General features: G+C 50.3%; 1 protein-coding gene, 1 long non-coding RNA gene and 5 other non-coding genes across 7 annotated transcripts in view; 6 read left to right on the top strand and 1 right to left on the bottom strand.

The window, feature by feature from the left end:
• The window catches only part of LOC144949330 (alpha/beta hydrolase domain-containing protein 17B), a 175709-nt gene that overhangs the window by 29945 nt on the left and 127199 nt on the right, over positions 1 to 18565 (top strand). The gene's annotated exons all lie outside the window — the stretch shown is intronic.
• On the bottom strand, positions 4090 to 9285 carry LOC144949187 (uncharacterized). Its single transcript, XR_013640254.1, has 3 exons — positions 9098 to 9285; positions 7803 to 8107; positions 4090 to 5519 (listed from the first exon to the last, which is right to left on the bottom strand). It is a non-coding gene; the product is annotated as an uncharacterized LOC144949187 (long non-coding RNA).
• Positions 13871 to 13959, top strand: TRNAY-GUA (transfer RNA tyrosine (anticodon GUA)). Its single transcript is given in 2 exon segments — positions 13871 to 13907; positions 13924 to 13959. It is a non-coding gene; the product is annotated as a tRNA-Tyr (tRNA).
• On the top strand, positions 14506 to 14593 carry TRNAY-GUA (transfer RNA tyrosine (anticodon GUA)). Its single transcript is given in 2 exon segments — positions 14506 to 14542; positions 14558 to 14593. It is a non-coding gene; the product is annotated as a tRNA-Tyr (tRNA).
• On the top strand, positions 15713 to 15785 carry TRNAR-ACG (transfer RNA arginine (anticodon ACG)). The gene has a single exon. It is a non-coding gene; the product is annotated as a tRNA-Arg (tRNA).
• TRNAY-GUA (transfer RNA tyrosine (anticodon GUA)) lies at positions 16962 to 17050 on the top strand. The gene is given in 2 exon segments: positions 16962 to 16998; positions 17015 to 17050. It is a non-coding gene; the product is annotated as a tRNA-Tyr (tRNA).
• TRNAR-ACG (transfer RNA arginine (anticodon ACG)) lies at positions 17462 to 17534 on the top strand. Its single transcript has one exon. It is a non-coding gene; the product is annotated as a tRNA-Arg (tRNA).

Genomic DNA, 18565 nt, shown 5'->3' with positions numbered 1-18565 from the left:
AACTTTTACTAACTCTAAATAATGTATACACGTGTCAGAGCACGCCTTCCCGCGTGTTGGTGTAGTTTGTACGATGTGTGGTTTTTGTTGTTGCGCGTCTGCGTAACACGCGGAATTGCGTGCGGCTTCCACGAGGCGGCGATTGAATCTCTTTCTCTCTCTCTCCTCATTGTTCTGCGGGCGGTCGGGGTTAATTAAAGCTTCGTGCAATTTGCTGTGACTTGCCTCGTCTTGACGTTTCTAATTTCTGCGCGCGCGCGACTTTCGCCCGAGGGAGCGCGCTCTGCCCCCACCGCCCCCCTCCCCTCTCGCTTAACGTCAGCGACGAACGCATGTGGGTGGATGGCTTTTTAAAGAAACAACATAATTGTATTTTACAAGGTCACCGTGTGAAATCATCTCCGGCATTTGTAAGACGCGTTCGGAGGAGTCGGACGCACGCACCATCAGACGCGTGCTAGCCGTTGTCAATTCGGCGAAACGTCTTAATTAGATTGTAAATGTTGTGGCTTTGGGGCCGTTCATAAATGACGTCACGCAGCTAGGGGGGGTGGGGGGGGGTCAGACATTTGTGACGATGTGTGACGAGGGGAGGGGGGGGGTTTGATAAATGTGACGTCACATCAAAATGCGCAACTTTAAATAAATATAGACAACACGTTCTACTTAATTAAATAGACTTTCTAATAAATGTTTTCTCCTACAACATCAGAGTGCAGCGCCACATTAAATACGCACTACAATGACAATAGTTTAGAGCGATTTGAAGCAGGTTTTATATTTTTGGCGGGGGGGGGGGGGGCAGAGCTTTGTGACGTCATATTTGAGGCGGGGGGGGTCTGACTTTTTGTGACGCCGTGTGACGAAGGAGGGGGGGGGGTCAAAAATCGTCCAAAATCGCGTGACGTCATTTATATCCACTAACCCGCCCTAAACAGCGTGGGTGAAGTATGGTCAAACAACTCCCCACAAGCGACAGCGCGTCGGTGGGTCGTGGGAACGACGCCTTCATCCGGCAGTGGATTGGTTCCCCGATTGGCGAAGCTGCTCTGGGATCAATGATCTCTTGTTATCGCTCCCCCGCGAACTTTAGTCTCGGTTGCGCAAGACCCACGTGGCACCACGGCGTCACGTGACTGCTGCTGCTGCGAGACCCAGAGAGGAACAAAAGCCCGGTGACTCAAACACAAGGCGACAAAGACAAAGGTCCCCCCCCCCCCCCGGGGTAGCCTTTGCACCTGAGCGATTTTTGGGGCAAGTGCCGTTAGCGAGTAGCACCTATGGCGAGCCGGGGGGCTGTAGGGGGGGGGGGAGATGGGGCTGGTGGTGGTTTGACCCGCACCACGCCCGGCCGCCTTTGTCTCCCGAAACGCTGCTGTCTACACACCGTAGCAGACAACTCATTTGAGGCTGAGCCAACCTAGCGGAGAGCGCAGGGACTGGTAGTTGTTGTGTGCACGCTGCAGCGCAGCGCGCTCAGCTTTCATCAACCACGTGGCCACCACTTTCAACCGCTACACGGTCAACAACAACAACAATTGTCCCACGGCTGTAGCCGTGAGGTTGTTGTGACGACAACCGGCGTCTGTTACAAACACTCTCGCACTCGTTCTCTGGCGCGTGCCACCAACCTGGGAAATCCCCCCCCCTCTCTCTCCCCTCCGTGCCAGACGGGCAGTGCTGACTTCCTTCCCGCTTGCGCGCGTTGTAAATAACAGATTTCGTAAACGTTTTTTTCCGAGGTTGTGACGGTGTGTGGGGTGGGGTGGGGGGGTTAAAGGGGGCTCCCCTAAAAACAAACAAAAAATATTATTGGTTCTTTCGGTAAAGTCACGTAGAAGGGAAATAATAAAAATAAAAAAACAATAAAATAATTATCACGACGTTTCGGCCACAACGCAAGCAGCCGTCCTCAGGTGAAGAACAGGTCTGTCGGAAAGAACAGGTCTGTCGGAAAGACAGTGTCATTCAGACACTGTCTTTCCCACAGACCTGTTCTTCACCTGAGGACGGCTGCTTGCGTTGTGGCCGAAACGTCGTGAGAATTATTTTATTATGTTTTATTTTTATTATTTCCCTTCTACGTGACTTTACCGAAAGAACCAAGAAGATGAATCCCTGCAGTCACGAAAGCTTCAAATCGAAACAAACAAAAAAAGTTGGGGAAAATCTTGTCACGACATTCTTAACTTTCCGAAAATCATGGTCCGTGCGCGCACGTGCGTTCAACTTGATTGGCTCCGCGCGCGCGCCAATCGGAGGACGCCGTTCGCGGCGGAGGAGCGCTTCTCGCCCGTCCCAGATCTTTATCGACGAGATCCCAGCGGGGCTTCGATCTTCCCCGAGGCTTTTTGGGCCACCACCACCCCGCTGCGCAGCGGTAGCCGACGTGGCCACTGGATGTTGATGTTGGTGATGGTGGTGATGATGGTGGTGGTGGTGGTGATGATGGTGATGATGGTGGTGGTGGTGATGGTGATGATGGTTGTGATGATGGTGGTGGTGATGATGGCGATGATGGTGGTGGTGGTGATGATGGTGATGATGATGGTGTAGGTGATGATGGTGATGGTGGTGATGATGGTGGTGGTGGTGATGATGGCGATGATGGTGGTGGTGATGATGTAGTGAGCCGTAGTGTAGCGGTGATCGCACTGCGGGATAGGTCGCAATGCACTAACCACTGCGCCACCGCTCCCCACAAATACTCTGTAACACAGAAACACGCGTGCACAGACACACACACTCACGTACGCACACAGGTGCGTGTGTGTCTACACGCTCGGAGATGTGTGTACACGTGTGCAGTAGTGTAGGCGGCACAGGTGGTGCATCGGCCAGTCGTCTCAGTCAGTCGACCCGTGGCAACTGCTGGGTCTGCCCCGTGACCTCCTGCCGGCGGGCGTTCAACACTTCACGTGGCCTCAACGTGCACCTAGCCTGGCACAAGCGCCGTGGTCACGTCACCGCCACTTAGTGGCGAATGGCGGTTGTTGTTGGTGGTGTAGCGGTTAGCGCGCTGCGTCACAAACCTGGCGACCCGGGTTCAATTCCCGCTCACGGCCAACACCAGTGACGATTATTTGAACTCGGTCCTAGGACGTCCCCTAGGTGTACTCGGCCTCAAATGAGGAACTGAACTTTAATTTAAAATGAAGACGCCACGGTTCGCTGCGTGGCTGCGAGTGAAGAAAGGCGAGGCGGTGGGGGTAGAGTGGTTATCGTCACATTGTTTATTGCATTGTTTGAGGACACGCGGAACCATGTACACCTTCACGTGTACGACTGAAACGCAGGTCAATTACACACGCGCCGTCATTTAACTTACTAGCCAACACCACGCCACTACACCACAATACACTGATACACCACCAGACCATTACACCACCACACCACGATACACCATCTCACCAGAATATGCCACCACAACACACTACTAAACCACCACCACAGCATCTCACCACACTACCCCATCTCACCACACTATACCACCACACTACACCATCTCACCACACTACACCACCAGACCACACTACACTACCACAACATGTCACCACACTACACCACCACACCACCAGACCATTTCACCACACTACACCACCACACCACACCACCACACCACCAGACCACACTACACCACCACCACCACACCACAATACACCACCAGACGATGCCACCACAACACACTACTAAACCACCACCACCACAGCATCTCACCGCACTACACCATCACCACCACACCACAACACACTATCACACCACCACAACACACTACTAAACCACCACCACCACCACAGCATCTCACCACACTACACCACCACCACACCACAACACACTATCACACCACCACAACACACTACTAAACCACCACCACAGCATCTCACCACACCACACTACACCACCACCACCAACCACCACACGACACCTGCACACACGCACTGCGACAGAGTTTCAGTTCGCCCCATAACCCCACGCCAGGCACGCACGGAACAACATCGCACACTCGAAATGTAAAACTCATTTCTTTACAACTCGATTTCGCGTGTGTGCGTGTTTAGTTTGTGCTGCCCTTCTCCCCTCCCGCCCGCCACGCACCTGCGCTTAGCACGGATGGCTTCGGTTCAGGTGCGAAACAAGTCCACAATACATGCGCACATTAAGGTGGGCGGCTGCGACACTGCCGTATCATTTGTGACTCATTGGCGTAGTTGCAGAAGGTCTGTAAAGCGATAACTGTGCAGATGACGCGCGCCACACACACAACACAACAACACACACAGCACAACAACACCACACACAACACACACAACAACACACAAAACAACACACACAACAACAGGCTTCGCGTGTGTACGTCCGATGTCACTTCAACCACAACACTCTTTAAAAAAAAATCATTGGCTGGAAACAGACGAATTGCCTCCCGGGTTACACACACCAGATAGTGTTCTTTGGAAGTTCTTGTTGTGCATGCAGTTCTTTTTTCAGAAGCGACCTGGCCACAAATGATAGCTCAACCGAAGTGGCTTATCAAGTGGAAATTTGTAGCAGCCAAACACTCTTAAACGCGTAATGCAAACTCCAAGTATACAGGCATCGTCAGGGCTAGGATCGAACCCACGATCTCCTGTAATACCAGGCGAGGTAGTCAACATCTTGCCACCGTGGCGCCCTTGATGTGAAGCAGGCCGTTGACCACGTGCTCTCCCCCCCCTCTCCCTCCACTGAGTTCGTGAGCTCCCTCCGCTCCCGCAGCCGCAGGTCGAACCGTCCATCGTGTCATCATCGACTTGCGGAGATGACGATCATGATGATGAAGACGATCAGCTGAGATCATCTACACTCGAGTGGATGTCGGCTCGTCACGATGGAGCCGTTCATGCTCCGTCGAGCCCTGGGAACAGCTGCTCCACGTGTCAGTCATCCGTTGATGATAATGATGACGATTGGTTATTGGTGATTGGTTATTGTTTTGACAAACTCGGCTTTCAACAAGTCAGGGGTTGCGTTCACTGATGCAAATTATTGCCGAAGCCAAGAATAACGATCAACGTGGCGTTTGATGTCGTCATCGTTGTTGTTGTTCAATTCAACCCGAATTTAATCGGCACGTGTTGAACCGTCCGTCGTGGCCGTCCATGGAATTTTCATTTTCGACTTTTTCTCCCAATGCCGCCTCCGTCGCTCTGTCACCGCTCAAGAATGAATCGCTCGAGAAAGTCGGTGAACGAACGAATGAACGAACGGGTCGCACAATATCCCTCTCTTCATTCCACCCTTGCTCCGCTTCCATCATTTAGACTTTGCTCTGCCCCGCCCACCCTCCTCCTCCTCTCCGCTCACTCCCCCAATGTCCGGCGTTGCCTCTTCCATCGCGAATCGATCCACCTCCACCTCCTCCCTCCCCACCGTTGGACGTCACGCTCTCCAGTTGCTCCAGCCTCTCATCGCGATCAGCTGCTCGTAGTTGTAGATGTCTCCGATCGCGCGCAGAGCTCGGCCGCAGGAGGCCGTCACGTCTGCAGGGAGAAGGAGGGGGGGGCAATGTAGCTGGCACGTGGCGTCGCACAAAAGACACAAGATCCACCCGCAATGTCGGGGCAAGTGCCGTTAGCGAGTAGCAGCAGCGATCTATGAAGGTCAGCACGCGATGGGGGGGGGGTGGCATCATCACCACCAATATTACCATCACAATGAGCATCATCACCATCATCACCTTCATTATCACCATCACCACCTTCATTACCACCATCATCAGTATTACCACCAATACCACCATCACAATTAGCATCATCACCATCACCACCACTGCCTTGATCACCACCATCCTCACCCTCACTACCCTCACTACCACCATCCTCACCATCACCACCCTCACCACCCTCACAACCACCATCCTCACCATCACCACCCTCACTACCACCATCCTCACCATCACCACCATCACTACCACCATCCTCACTACCACCATCCTCACTACCACCATCCTCACCATCACCACCCTCACTTCCCACACTATCACCATCCTCACCACCCTCACCATAACTACCACCATCACTACCACCATCCTCACCCCCCACACCATCACCACCCTCACTACCCGCACTACCACCATCTTTACCATCACCACCCTCACTACCACCATCCTCACCATCACCACCCTCACTACCACCATCCTCACCACCCTCACCATGTTTACCCCCGCACTATCGCCACCCTCACTACCACCACCCTCGCCATCCTCACCACCCTCGCATCCTCACCACCCTCGCCATCCTCACCACCCTCACCATCCTCACCACCCTCGCCATCCTCACCACCCTCGCATCCTCACCACCCTCGCCATCCTCACCACCCTCACCATCCTCACCACCCTCGCCATCCTCACCACCCTCGCATCCTCACCACCCTCGCCATCCTCACCACCCTCACCATCCTCACCACCCTCGCCATCCTCACCACCCTCGCATCCTCACCACCCTCGCCATCCTCACCACCCTCACCATCCTCACCACCCTCGCCATCCTCACCACCCTCGCCATCCTCACCACCCTCGCATCCTCACCACCCTCACCATCCTCACCATCACAGTTCTCCGCCGCGACGTAGTAGCAAGGCCGTAGCCATGGAGTCAACATTGGGGGGGGGGACCAAATCTTCCAGGGGGTCTGGGGGTCCCAACCCAGAAAAATATCTAAATTTGAAAACTCATTTCGTGCCTAAAATATTACAACAATTCACTAATACATGGGATGGACTTTTTATTTATTTTTTACAATAATGTCTAATAGTGTATTGTATTAGATTGCTCTGTTTTTACTTTTTTACCATTTCTTGTTTCAATGTATGTAATGGCCGAGATTATGGATTAATAAAGTACAACCATAACCACAATCATATAAACAGAAATGTATGCGTTGATTTATATGAAGACAAGTCCAGATATTGTGGCCAAGGTTTAGCAAATTGTTTTTATTTACATAGCATAGCAATAATTTTTTTCCAGCAATATATTGGGGGGGGGGGGCATTGTATATTTGTCCCCCCAAATATTCAAATGTGTCCCCCCCAATATATATTATAATTACGGCCTTGCGTAGTAGGGTCAACATCCACCAGCAGTCGGCATCGATGGGCAGTTTCAGGGCTGCGCCTTCACATCTCTCCTGCCAGGCAACGGCGACTCGTCAGAATCACAATTTCGACTGAACGGATCCCACGGCGAGTGGATAAATCCGATGAGCTGTGAAGCTCTCTCTTCTTGTTACACGCTTTTATTTAACTCACTCTCTTGTTGTTGTTGTATCCTCAAATATTGTAACTCAATTTTAACTCACTTCCCAATGTGGTATCGACTGCAAACTTGGTATACTTATGTCATACTGATGACAATACTATATTCTATCATTAAAAAAATATGTTTAAACATTATTTTTATGTTATGTTACGGCTTGGGTCTAATTGTCCACGGTAAACTGACGTTGGCTATCATTGCCCACGGTCCCTTACGTAAGCTTCGGGGCCACTTCCTGGAGTCGTGGAGTTCTACAATTACTAGTACGGTACATTTAATTAAAGCGTGTTTTAAAAAAAAAACCTTTTGTTATGTTCATCTTCTTGGTTCTTTCGGTAAAGTCACGTAGAATGGAAATAATAAAATAATAAAAACATAACATAATAAAATAAAATTATATATTATTTCCATTCTACGTGACTTTACCGAAAGAACCAAGAAGATGAATCCCTGCAGTCACGAAAGCTTTGAATTGAAATTTGTTTTGTGTTGTTCTTCATAGACTCACCTCCGTGATGCATCGTGATCCCAGACTCAACAGTCCTTGCCATCTTGACCGGCCCAGGTGCCACCTCAACGCTGAGTCCTCTCTTCAGCGGCTGCCGCTGCTGCTGCTGCTGCCGCTGCTGCTGCTGCTCGCTGGCCCCGGATGAATGTGGCACGGGTCGCGAGAAAGCCATTGTGGTGCTGGTGGTGGTGCTGGTGGTGGTGCTAATGGTGGTGCTGGTGGTGGTGCTGCGGTGGTGGTGCTTCCTTGCCAGCGAGCGAACCCGCTCCGCCAACACGGACCAGCGGAGTTTGGGGTCCGCCAACCTGTCCGAAAGGACGACAAAGATGACCCCGTTACAGCCTGCACGGCACCGCTGGGGTCAGAGTTGCTGCTGTTAGCGAGCGGGGTTGGGTGGTTAGCACCACGCCCGGCCGCCTTTGTCTCCCCAGCGGCGATTTTATTTTTTCGCATCACACCAGGTTACTCGTTTGAGGCAGAGTCGACCTAGGGGAGGCCCAGGACCGGTTCAGATAATCGTCACCGGTGTTGGCCGCGGGCGGGAATCGAACTCGGGCGCGTCGGGGTTCGTAGCGCAGCGCCCTAACCGCTGCGCCACCACTCCCTTACCCTTCCCCCACAAAGACAAAGATCCCCCGTGTAGCCTTAACAGACTGTAGGGGCAAGTGCTGTTAGCGAGCACCTATAAAGGCCGGCACGGTACACGGGGGGGTGGGTGGCCAGTACCACACCCGACCGCCTTTGTCTCCACCGTGGTGATGTTTACACACCGCACCAGGTACTCATTTGAGGCTGAGTCGACCTAGGGGGAGGCCCAGGACCGGTTCAGATAATCGTCACCGGTGTTGACCGTGAGCGTGAATCGAACTCGGGTCGCCGGGTTCGTAGCGCAGCGTAGCGCTAACCACTACACCACCGCTCCCCCCATGTCCCACACACAACAACAACCGCCATTCGCCACGAAGTGGCGGTGACGTCACCACGACGCTTGTGCCAGGCTATGTGCACCTTGAGGCCACGTGAAGTGTCGAACACACACACACGCACAGAGACACAGACACACACACAGACACACGCGCACACAGACACACACAGAGACACACACAGACACACACAGACACACACACACGCACCGACACACGCACAGACACACAGACAGACAGACAGACACGCACAGACACAGAGACACACACACAGACACACAGACACACACGCACAGACACACACAGAGACACACACAGACACACAGACACACACACAGACACACACAGACACACACACACAGAGACACACACCTGTGCGAGTTGCAGGTCACAGACGGACCGCGCGCGTGCGTGTCGCCGCCTCGATGGCGTTGTCAATGACAGATGACGGGACGCCTTTCGCTTGTCGATGCAAGTCGCTGGCGTTTAGGAACACCGCACAGAGTCTGCTCTCTCTCTCTCGCTCTGTCGTGCGCCTCCGATCAACTCGAACTGAAGCGGCTGGCTTATCGCTCGAGTTATAATGCGTGGGGTGGTGGTGGTGGTGGTTTTGGTGTTTTCCCAGCGGCTATTTTTAAACATCGCGTGGCGGTGGTGACGGGATCCCGTGCGGGGTGGGCGGGGCCGTCGGAAAAAATGGGCGGGGCGTCGGAAAAATGGGGGGGGGGGCGTCGGAAAAATGGGCGAGGTGTCGGTAAAATGGGCGGGGCGTCGGGAAAATGGGCGGGGTCGTCGGGAAAATGGGCGGGCGTCTGGAAAATGGGCGGGGCGTCGGGAAAATGGGCGGGGCGTGGATGTTCGAAAGAGGCGTGGGCTACGCTGTGTGTGTGTGTTTGCTGAACGTCATCCAGCGGTGGATTGAACATGGCTGTTATTGGTGATGATGACAAACTAAACTTGACTTTTGTTTCTTCTAAATTTGACGAGGTAAGGCTCACTGAGCTATCCAGACTTTTTTTTTCATGAAGCGACCTGGACACAATTCATAGCTACACCGAAGTGGCTTATCACGTGGACATTTTATAATAGCCAAATACTCCAAACGCGTGACGTTGATTCTGAATGTGGAGGGAAAATCCAGAGGACCCGGAGAAAAATCCACGCCGGACACAGGGAGAGGGAGAGAGAGAGATAGTGACACACGCAAACTACAAATATACAGCAGGCGTCAGGATCAGGATCGAACTCATGCCCGCTCCTGCATACCAGGCGAGGTGGTTGAAATGTCTGTACCGTGGCGCCCATATGATGATGATAATGATGTTCCAGTCGCGTGTTGCTTGGGTATTTTTTGGTATCATTGTTTTTTGTTACGGGAAGGAGGCGGCTCCCGCGTTGAGTTGAAGTTAAACTTTTGAGTGGGAAGAACGACGAGTTGAAATAATGTCTCGTTTCGCGTGTTGTTCATGAATCATCAGCAGCAGCAGCGCAATCATTATATTTATTTTATACTGGTAGGAACCTCTGGTTACACCAGGCCACAGGGGATTATTGTGTCCGCCCATCCGTCGTGCAGAGAGGGGCTGTGTGGGGAGGGAGGGGCTGGGTGGGGAGGGGAGGGTGGGGAGGGGCTGGGTGGGAAGGGTGGGAGGGGTTGAGTGGGGAGGGGTAGGGCTGGGTGGGGAGGGGCTGGTCACCCCGTGGTGCCCTTATAAAACTCAACGTTTAACCTACTCACGCCGGCTTGTGCCCGCCCTCACAGTCGGGCATATTTGCGGAATACACCACGCCGCCGTTGACCCTGGCCATTAACCGAGCAACCCAACGTTCCTACCAGCTCCCTCCGCAGGAATGTGTTTTATCACGGCCGGCGTCACCATCGCCATCAGCAGCAGCAGCAGAAGTGATCAATATCATCATCAGCAGTAGAGCGATTATAATAATAATCGACAACAGCATGGACCATCAGCAAAGGCAGCAGCATCTTTTTTTTCAATTGTCAATTGTTATCCATCATCTGTCAATAACCATCATCAACACGGGTAAGATACAATGTATGTGCAGTACCGTTATCATCAGCAGCAGCAGCTACAACAGCAGCAGCAGCTGCAACAGCAGCAGCTTCAGCAGCAGTAGCAGCAGCTTCAGCAAAGGAGGCATCGCAGCTACGTTGAGACAGCAGTAGCGGTGGGGTAAAGTTTGGGCAGAGGGTCGCCCTTCCCCCACGACAGCCCTCCGAGTTGTGTGGCACTGCGGAGCGATGTCTACGGCTGGTCCAGATGTCGTGTGACCCACTCCCCCCCCCCCCTCCAATTAATTCACCCCTAACAGTTTGTATAATTGAATGGGGTGTCACAGGATATCTGGACCACCCTATACATTCCTGGGCGATGGGCCGCAATGGTCTCCTGCAGTGGGAGGTCGCGATAACTTCCACCAACAACAACAACAACAACTGCTGCTGCGTGAAGTCGAATCGACGCCGCTGTAAGAGGATCGAACGCATCCGCGACAGAATGAATGAAACATTACGTTGGTCTTGTACAAGGAATCCAATCGGGGTCAAAGGGCGGCCGAATGTGGGATTTTTCCATCCACAAATCGTCTCTTTAGATGCCTAAATCGCGGGAAGAGGAATCACATCAGCGATTAAAAAAAAATATATAAATATCGCAGCTATGTGTTTGAACATGGTTCAAGCTTTGTGTCGTTACAAATCCGTCGATTCCCGTTCCAGTGTTCCTTATATGGGCAAAGCTACGCCCGATGTCTCCGTATATGGGCCTAAAGCGTGACCATTGTTTATCATTCATTCTGTCGCGGATTCAATTGATCCTCTTACAGCGCACGTGAAATTCTGTTGGCACCTCCACCTGCGTCTCCCGCCCCCCCCCCCAAAAAAAAATAAACCGACCCCCCCCCTCCTCCATCACAACCAACAACAACCATGACAGCACGCTTCCTGAATGTGCCCGCGCGCGATGTATGCTCACGGTGGTTGCGCATGCCCTGAATAGGGCGTCCAGGTGAACAGGTGCTGACGTGCTCACCTGAGCCCAGTCTGCGCCATGTAGGGGGACATCCAATCAGTGCATACGCATGGAGGGGGGAGGGGGGGTTAACCCAAATGCGTTTGCTTGTGTATGGGGGGGGGGGTCTACTGACAATACACGCTTAGGAAACGAGGGGGGGGGGTGAAGCCTCGATAATAATTTGTCTACATTGGACTTCAAATGAGTTTGATAGTCCGGCGGTGGGCTATCTGTTTGCTTAAACACGTTAATATTGTTCATCCTTGATCGTTTATGCGTGGATTAAATATCGGTCGTTCTATAGGATTCGGGTGGGGGGGGGGTGCGTCAAGCGTACGTACGCAGGTGGGGTAGGGGGGGGGTGTAAAAAGTCCGCGTGCGTACAGGGAGGGGAGGGGGGGTCAAGTTTTGACAGCTTTTTGCGTACCGACTACCAGGATGGCCCACTGAGTGGTCGGAGGGGAGAGGCTGGGTGGGCGCTGGGTGGGCGAGGAACGGGGAGGGGGAGCGGTGGCGCAGCGGTTAGGCGCTCCGCCGCGCTGCGAAACCCTGCGACCACCCCTACCCCGCCCCCCCCGAGGTGGATTCCAGCTCGAGGCCACCAACGTCACAGTGACAAATGTCAGGACCGGTCCTGGGCCTCCCCTAGGTCGACTCGGCCGCAAATGAGTAACCCAGGTTCCATCTGTGATTTTTATTTTTTTAGGCGGCTAACGTTGTTTGAATTACCGCCTGTTGTTGTTGTTATTATTATTGTTCTTCTTCTTGAGTGACCCAAGGGTTGAGAGAGCGCGTGCAGAATGTGGTTGCTTGTATCAACATCGTTCTTGTTATCTGTTCCACTACTCGGGGCGGTTGTAACCATTTGTAACTTGCTGAGCCCACTGGCCCCGACTCGACACGCGTGTGAAAAAGAGCTTCATGGCTCATCGGATTCCTCCACCGTGGGTCTCAATAAAGATTCTTCATTTACACCGCGTGGCTGCACTCGCAAGGCTGGTTGGGTCAGTGCGGGTCGGTGAAGATGGGTGGGTCGGGTATAGAAGTGCAGTACAACAATTGGGTTGAGCCACCGCCGTCCCTGGAGATCGGATCGAACCGGCGGGGAGACGTTTTGGATTTCAAAAGTCCCAGTGGCACGGTAAAAACCCAACAATAACCCACAGCACACGCTGCGTCGCTGTTGATGATGACGATGTTTGTTGCGTGCGGGCGGGCGGGCGTTATTGAAGGGATGCGTTTTTGAAAGCGCGTGGCGACGAGAGAGCGCGTGGCAACCAGAAAGCTTCACCGGGCCTTGGAGTTTCCACCTTTTTTCACAACTCGAGAGAGGAGACAGCGGTGGCAGCGCTTTGAAAGAGGGAGAGAGAGAGGGTGGAAGAGAGAGACTTAAAAAAAAAACTTTTATTGCCGCCAGCAGCAACAGCACTGGAGGCGATTTCGATACGAAACACACAAAGTCGCCAGCAACAGCTGACACAAACACAATAAAAAAAACACGCGCTGTGTCGCTCAATGCGCCGCGCGTCACACACAACCAAGTCACGTGGCGGTGGTCAGAGAGGAAGATGAGGAGAGAGAAGAGAGAGGCTGCAGTTGGGGTTTTGCATGAGAGCGGAAGACGAAACTCATCCGGCTGACTCGGCTTCATTCTTGCCCTCAAACCCAGTTTTGGCTCAAGGTACACACACATTACGTGTGTGTGTGCTTGTTTCGTATGAGTAAGATGTAAATCTTCTTGGTTCTTTCGGTAAAGTCACGTAGAAGGGAAATAAAAAAATAATAAAAATATAAAATAATAAAATAATTCTCACGACGTTTCGGCCACAACGCAAGCAGCCGTCCTCAGGTGAAGAACAGGTCTATCGGGAAGACAGCGTCTGAATAAAACACCCCAGGCTTGGAGCGTATATTTAAAGCTGGGTTGGAGAGGGAAGAGCGCCTTGACAAAAGAAGTTGCATATCAAGAGGAATTTAGCATATTTATGGGAAATGCAGATATGGGATTAGTCACTACTTGTGAAAGGCGTAGGAGATGGGCGGGGGGTTTCAAAGTCATATTATCTCCTTTACCACCGGTAGCAGTTACATCTTAAATCAAGGTAAAGAATTTCCTTCGATAGCTCAGTTGGTAGAGCGGAGGACTGTAGTTGGTTGATGGTTGAAATCTTTAGGTCGCTGGTTCGACTCCGGCTCGAAGGAGGTTGATTATTTTTAATATATTTTTCCAAATCATGAAATGCATATATTTGTTCTCACAATAAATGCTCAACGAGCATGACCTGCAAATTATGTGAATGTATTTTGTGCCAAACGTTGGCTTAAAATGCACCAAGATGAAGAGGGCATTGGTAGGAGTTTAAATAATACCAATTATTTGGTGAGGCTGCTGCTGCGTTGGCAGTGGTGCACAACCAGAGTCAACAACAATAACAACACTCAACACATTCATCAATTATACGGTGGCCTAAAGAGGAAAATATTTATCAGGAAACGTTCAGGACAATGGTCCTTCTTCACCACAAGCAGGTTGATAAATAAAACAGGAGACGAACCTGCAATTTTGTGGTCCGTAATCAGCGCAGATCAGATGCGTTATCCATTGCCCCACTGCCCCACGCTCATTAGCTGTTGTCAAACATGTCTATACAGTGACTGGAGCTGTGTAATTACTGGGTTGCAGGTCTTACTCTGCATTGCTGCTGCTGTACGTACTAATAGGGAAGTGATGAAACACTGCATAGGTCACCTTCGATAGCTCAGTTGGTAGAGCGGAGGACTGTAGTTGGTCGTGGCTGAAATCCTTAGGTCGCTGGTTCGACTCCGGCTCGAAGGAGGTTGACTATTTTTAATATATTTTTCCAAAACATTAAATACATATAATTGTTCAAACAATGAAGGCTCAACGAGCATGACCTGCACATTTATGTTGGGCCAAAAGTTGGCTTAAAATGCACAAAGAACAAGTAAACCCGTAAAAACAAAGTTTTTCACTATAAATCCTTTATATGCGTGGCGGCTCGACTCCTCTCGTCCTCTGGCTTGAGATGGCTGCCACCTATGGGTCAGATGATTGTCTGGCAGCATTAAACAATTGGTAATTAAATATTTAAAAAAAATTCCCTAAACAGTGTAAAATTTTGGAATTTTTTTTCACGAAAATGCATTATCACGCACAACGAGTCTGTGTGCAAAATGTCAGCTCGATTGGATCACGGGAAGTGGGTTAAAAAACGACCGAAAGATTTGCACGGTCCTAAGCAAGCAAGCGAACTTAATATAAAGGATTTAATAAGTATAACCCGTAAAAACTAAGTTTTTCACTATAAATCCTTTATATGCGTGGCAGCGAACTTAATATAAAGGATTTAAAAATATATTCGCCTGTGGAGGACGCGTGGATCGATCCCGCGACCTTTGGCATGGGAAGCGAGGGTGCTACCAACTGCGCTTCTCCGCCACGGCCTGTGGAGGGGTTACGCTCTGGGCTCTTATACTGTGACGTTCAGCCAAAGCCAGGAATGAGTTCTATTTGAATATATGTAAAATACAATTTTTTTGCCTAAAAAGTGTAAAATTTTGGGAATTTTTTTGGGACCGAAAGATTTGCACGGTCGTAAGCAAGCAAGCACGCAAGCAATCAAGCACGCAAGCAAGCGAACTTAATATAAAGGATTTAAAAAGAGGGCATCGGTAAGATTTGTCAAATTTTCTTCTACAGAAGCATTGATTTTAATTTGGTGGACTTGGTGGCACGACACGTGGACCCAACCTGTCACACGTGTTCTGTGAGGCAGGGACTCTGAGAGTTCCACCGCTGTTCGTGTTGCACGACATCCCTGCAGGCTGTGCCCCTGGGCAGTCAGAGTCTTCATCACCGGCCACCCCCAACTCGGCACCTACACGGCCACGACTACTGCCATAGGCGATGTGAGAGGTGCCAGGAGACAGCGTGGGGCCAGTGGCGCAATGGGTAACGCGTCTGACTACGGATCAGAAGATTGTAGGTTCGACTCCTGCCTGGCTCGTGGTGATTTTTTTTATTAATACAAGTACGTATGTATTTTTCAACTACACAACATTGTTGGTACAATAATCCCACATCTGTTGAATGTTTCTAAAATGTAATCTTACTCTGGTCAGTTTAAATAATACCAATTGTTTGGTGAGGCTGCTGCGTTGCCAGTGGTGCACAACCAGAGTCAACAACAATAACAACACTCAACACATTCGTTCATCAATTATACGGTGGCCTTAAGAGGAAAAATATAATCTTGGTTCTTTCAGTAAAGTCACGTAAATAGAAAACAAATGTAATTTTTTCATTAAATAAAATGTACTAAATAAAATTATAATAAAATATATCTCAGTTGGTAGAGCGGAGGACAGTAGTTGGTTGAGGTTGATAACACTGGTCAACAAAAAAAATTTTGGCCTGGACTTTTGCAGCTGTTTTAGACTAATTTCAGGGTGCTGATTCCAAATCTTATCTGAGATTTGCTCTATCACATCTTATTTTTATGCTATCGGCATACCCCATTTTCATTGATTTTACCCGAAATTAACTCTGTCACTTATGATTGCAAGTTGTTGCGAGTCAGTGACTGCTTTAGTGTTAAAATATGGTGCTGCATTTTTAAGATAGTGTGTTTATAATATAATTTTATGTAGACATCCACATTTATTTAATATTTTTCTTCTGCAGGGCGTGATCTAACAATGGCTACAACATCCGAAAGAAGGAAATGCAGTAATGACCCAGATATCTTCTGCTACATCTGTGGCAGCTTCACTTTGCAGGATCAAAGGCGCAACATCAATACCTTTGTCAAGAAAGTTTATCTTGCCTACTTTAAAGTACGACTTGGAGACCAAGACAAAAATTGGGCTCCTCACAAAGTATGTAAAACCTGTGTTGAAACTTTGCGATCATGGTCTAAAGGAAAGAATGCTAAGCTGAGGTTTGGTGTGCCAATGGTTTGGAGAGAACCTACAAACCATTTGGATAACTGCGACTTCTGCCTTGTCAATGTCAAAGGTAGTCAGACGCGTTATCCATTGCCACACTGACCCACTCTCATGAGCTGTTCTCAGACATGTCTATACAGTGACTGTAGCTGTGTAATTACTGGGTTGCAGGCCTTCCTCTGCATTGCTTCTGCTGTACGTACTAATAGGGAAGTGAGGAAACCCTGGATAGGTCACCTTCGATAGCTCAGATGGTAGAGCGGAGGACTGTAGTTGGTTGATGGCTGAAATCCTTAGGTCGCTGGTTCGACTCCGGCTCGAAGGAGTTTGATTCTTTTTTATATCTTTTTCCAAATCATGAAATACGTATAATTGTTCTATCAATCAACGCTCAACGAGCATGACCTGCACTATAGGAACATTTATTTTGGGCCAAACGTTGGCTCAAAATGCACCAAGAAAAAGAGGGCATTGGTAGGATTTGTCAGATGTTCTTTTACAGAAGCATTGATTTTGATTTGGTGGACTTGGTGGCAAGACACGTTGACCCAGCCTGTCACACGTGTTCTGTGAGGAAGGGACTCTGATAGTTCCACCGCTGTTCGTGTTGCACGACATCCCTGCAGGCTGTGCCCCTGGGCAGTCAGAGTCTTCATCACCGGCCACCCCCAACTCGGCACCTACACGGCCACGACTACTGCCATAGGCGATGTGAGAGGTGCCAGGAGACAGCGTGGGGCCTGTGGCGCAATGGATAACGCGTCTGACTACGGATCAGAAGATTGTAGGTTCGACTCCTGCCTGGCTCGTGAATTTTTTAAATACAAGAGCGTGTATGTTTTTTAAACCACGCAACATTCTTGGTACAATAATACGACATCTGTTGCATGTTTCGAAATGTAATTTTACTCTGGTCAGTTTAAATAGTACCAATTATTTGGTGAGGCTACTGCTGCGTTGGCAGTGGTGCACAACAAGAGTCAACAAAAAACAGGACCCTGCGGGGTGGGCTGGTAGGAATAATATTTAGTACTGGTACAGGGATATCGACCGGGTATGGAGGAGTTAAAGAAAAATTACTGTATTCTAGTGTAACGTTAATTAAAAGTGTTTGTTTTGACAATAAACGCTGTGAGATTTAAAGACCCCCCAACACCACCCTCAACACCACCCCTCCCACCAGCCCTCTCACCACCCCCCACCACCACCCCCCACCACCACCACCCCACCACCCCCCACCACCAGCTTCTGCACTAGGCCTCGCGAAGCCTGCCGCACTAGGCCTCACGATGCCTTCTCTGCAGTAGACTTAGCGAAGCCTTCTGCACTAGGCCTCGCGAAGCCTCTGCAGTAGGCCTCGCGAAGCCGCGCTTTTCGTGTACAAATAAGGCGATTAAATGTATCTCGTGTCTGTGTTAATAAGCCTCCCGCACTAGGCCTCGCGAAGCCTGCCGCACTAGGCCTCGCGAAGCCTACTGCACTAGGCCTCGCGAAGCCTTCTCTGCAGTAGACTTAGCGAAGCCTTCTGCACTAGGTCTCGCGAAGCCTCTGCAGTAGGCCTCGCGAAGCCGCGCTTTTCGTGCACAAATAAGGCGATTAAATGTATCTCGTCTCTGTGTTAATGAATGTTTCTTGTCTCTGTGTTAAAAAAACGTGCTGCGTTTCAGTAAAGTAATTATTATTTTTAAATAAACGTGCTGCGTTTCATCTCTGTGTTAATAAGCCTGCCGCACTAGGCCTCGCGAAGCCTGCCGCACTAGGCCTCGCGCCGTGCTTTTCGTGCACAAATAAGGCGATTAAATGTATCTCGTCTCTGTGTTAACAAAACGTGCTGCGTTTC

The sequence above is a fragment of the Lampetra fluviatilis genome, chromosome 53 (genome assembly GCF_964198595.1).
Source record: "Lampetra fluviatilis chromosome 53, kcLamFluv1.1, whole genome shotgun sequence".
Taxonomy (NCBI): domain Eukaryota; kingdom Metazoa; phylum Chordata; class Hyperoartia; order Petromyzontiformes; family Petromyzontidae; genus Lampetra; species Lampetra fluviatilis.
This window is presented reverse-complemented; position numbering and strand designations above follow the sequence as displayed.